This window comes from Gossypium arboreum, chromosome 2 (assembly GCF_025698485.1).
Source record: "Gossypium arboreum isolate Shixiya-1 chromosome 2, ASM2569848v2, whole genome shotgun sequence".
NCBI lineage: Eukaryota > Viridiplantae > Streptophyta > Magnoliopsida > Malvales > Malvaceae > Gossypium > Gossypium arboreum.
In genome coordinates, this window is record NC_069071.1 from 56,413,458 (window position 1) to 56,417,399 (window position 3,942).

Here is a 3,942-nt window from a genome sequence, read left to right on the forward strand (position 1 = left end):
AATATAAATCCAACTATACCGAGTGTTTCGGATGATAGTGTGATCGATATCTCTGATGTCCGGTGATCTTTAAGCTAATTAAGCGGCACTGTAAGGAAAATGGAAAAGGGAGAGGGAGTAAGCATAAAAGCTTAGTAAGTTGCATATAAATAAATATACAACAATAATTTCATCAATGGAAAACATGTTCACGACTCAAAGCTAGGCATAGATGTAACTTACTCATTACTATCCATACAGGTCACATAATATATATATTGAGTTCATATCTCATAAGTACCAATTAGGTACCTGTAGCATTAACAACACAGTTATACTTTCCGCATTGGCAAAAAAAACATAACATTCATCGTCGAACCATTTGGAGCATCACCAGATATTCATTAAGCCTCAAACATGGGTAAGGTGCCGATGCCATGTCCCAGACATGGTCTTACACTGGCTCATATCTCAAGTTGATGCCATGTCCCAGACATGGTCTTACACTGACTATCATCTCATAGCCAATGCATGTCCCAGACATGTCTTACACTGGCTTACATCTCGATGTCGATGCATGTCCCAAATATGTCTTACACTAGCACTCGTCTCAATACCGATGCCATGTCCCGGACATGGTCTTATACTGGCTCTCATAATGTGGCTGATGAATGTCCCAGACATGTCTTACACTAGCATACACAAGTGACCCGAATGTCACGTCATGAATATCCAGTTTATTTCCCAAGTTTCCAACAGAGTTTTTATTATCCCTATTATCAATATGCATTCTCAATTCACAATCAAGCAATTCATGCTATATCAATTCAAAGACTTTGCAAACACATATATTGGTAATGTATTTGTATTATTTACATACAACTTAGCTCAGATTACAAAATGCACACGACCAGTCGGTTTAGTCAGTTTGCTTGGCCTTCCCTCGATCTAGGCGCAGATCTGGTAAATCTTGATCTATAATAGTAAAATACACTCATTTAGTCACTAATCACAATTAGGCAATCAAAATTTTACATCTTTGGTAAAAAGACCATTTTACCCCTAGGCTCGAAAATTAATTTTTATCGAATTTCTTCATTCTTCAACCTAGCCGAACCCTTTTTACTCTTATAGAAACATCAAAATCTCACTATTTCAAACACTTATCATTTATTTTGCAACTTATGCAAAATAGTCCCTTTAGTTGTTTTCATGCTAACACCTTTCATAAAAATTGTTTAGAACTCTTCTAAGACTCATATTCTTCCATAAATTTTTCGAAAATAACATGAACATTCACATGGTGAAACCCTAGACTTATTACCATTTTGCAAAATAGTCCTCTCATTTGAAAGCCCGTGATACAAGCATTCCAAAAATGTAAAAATCAACAAGAAAATCATCAAGATCACTTACATTATGAGAGGAATAAGTTGCTAAAAATTTTCATCTTTCAAACCTCCATGTTTGCTAATATTTTCGGTGGAGAGAAAAGATGGAGAAGGAAAAAAAATAGATAGGCCTTAGGCATTATTTTGTCACCCAATCATGACATCACTTACCTAAACTTTTGACTATTTGTTTCCCTTCGTCTCATGACCGGCCAGCTTGTTTAAGAAGGTCTAATTTCCCTTTTAAAGACCCTTAATTTACATTCTCTAGCTATTTAACACATTTGGGCACTAAAATGTAACTTTTGTCTTTTATGCAATTTAGTCCTTTTTCAAAATTGGGCTCCCAAACATTAAAATTAACTCACCATATTTTTCATGCGCTAATATATTCATGCTATAACTTCATAATAGTAATAAAAATTATTTTCCCAACTTCGAATTTGTGGTCCCAAGACCACTGTTCTGACTAGGCCCTAAATCGAGCTGTTACATTTCTCCCCCTTAGGGATTTTCATCCCTAAAAATCTTACTAGCGAATAAGTTCGGGTACTGCTCTTTCATAGCCTCCTCGGGCTCCCACGTGGCTTCTTCAATACCATGTCTATGCCACAAAACTTTCACGAGTGCTATACTTTTATTCCTCAACTGTTTGATTTCTCGAGCCAAAATCTTAACCTGTTCTTCTCCATAAGTCATGTCCGGATGAATTTCAACCTCTGTTGGCTCAATCACATGCAAAGGGTCTGATCTATATCGTCGTAACATGGACACGTGAAACACGTTGTGAATCTTTTCTAACTCTGGTAGCAAAACCAAACGGTAGGCAACAGGCCCTACTCTCTTGATAACCTCATAAGGTCCCATGAAACGAGGACTCAACTTGCCTCTTTTTCCAAATCTGAGGACTTTTCTCCACGGAGAAACTTTCAAAAATACCTTATCACTGACTTGAAACTCAATTTCCTTTCATTTCAAATCCGCATAGGATTTTTGTCTATCCGAGGCGGCCTTCAAGCAATCACGAATCACTTTAACTTTCTCTTCAGTCTCTTTGATAAAATCGACCCTGTGAATCTATTTTTCTCTCAACTTAGTCCAATATAAAGGCATTCGACACCTTTGCCCATACAGAGCCTCATAAGGTGCTATCTTGAAACTTGTTTGATAACTATTATTGTAGGCAAATTCAACCAATAGAAAGTATCTTTCCCAACTTCCCTGAAATTCAAGAACGCAACATCTCAGCATGTCTTCTAAAATCTGAATCACTCTTTCTAACTGCACATCGGTTTGTGGGTGAAATGCCGTGCTAAAACTCAACTTGGTTCTCAAAGCCTCTTGTAGCTTCCTCCAAAATCGTAAGGTAAACCTTGGGTATCTATCTGAAACAATTGACCACGCTACACCATGGAGCCTCACAATCTAGAAAATTTATAAGTCAACTAGTCTCTCGAGGGAGTAGTCGGTACGTACTGGTATGAAATGGGCCAACTTTGTTAGTCGATCAATAGAAACCCATACTGCATCTTTCTTTTTTAGGGTTACCAGCAAACCCGTTATAAAATCCATAGTGATACAATCCCATTTCCACTCAGGGACCATAATAGGCTGAAGTAGACTCGAAGGTACTTGATGGTCAGTCTTTACTTGCTGACATATAAGGCACTTGAAGGCAAATTCAGAAATGTCTCTTTTCATACCCGACCACCAATACATTTTCTTAAGGTCGTTGTACAGTTTTACACTACCCGAGTGGACGAACAAACAACCATTATATGCTTCTCTCAGAATTTGTTGAATGACCTCATCGTTCTTGGTTACACAAACTCTATCTTTGAACATTATACATCCATCGGCATTAATGCAAAAATCTGACTCAACACCTAACTTACACTGATTTTTCTTGGCTTACAACTCACTGTCTTTATTCTAAGCTTCACAAATTTCTTGTAGGAACATTAGTTTAGCCTTCAACTCTGTTAAAACTGAACCATCATCCGATAAGACCAAATGGGCTTTCATAGCTCTCAATGCGAATAAGGATTTTCTACTCAATGCATAGGCAACCATGTTCGCCTTTCTCAGATGGTAATCTATCATCAGTTCGTAATCTTTTATCACCTCTAACCATCGACGTTGCCAAAAATTCAACTTCTTTTTAGTCATCAAGTACTTTAAGCTTTTATAGTCTGTGAATACTCGACATTTCTCTCCATACAAATGGTGTCTCGAAATCTTCAGCGCGAACACGATGGAGGCCAACTCCAAATCATGCGTCGGGTAGTTTTTCTCATGTGGCTTTAGTTGTCTCAAAGCATAGGCTATAACCTGGCCTTATTGTATGAGCACACACCCCAAACCATTTAGGGAGGCGTCGCTATATATCACAAACTCCTTGCCCAGCTCTGGTTGCACTAAAATTGGGCCTTCTATTAACAAAACCTTCAATCTCTCAAAACTTTGCTGGCACCTTTCCGTCCATTCAAATTTGACGTCTTTTTGCAGCAGTCTAGTCATCGGGGTAGCTATCATAGAGAACCCATTTACAAACTGTCTATAATATCCAACC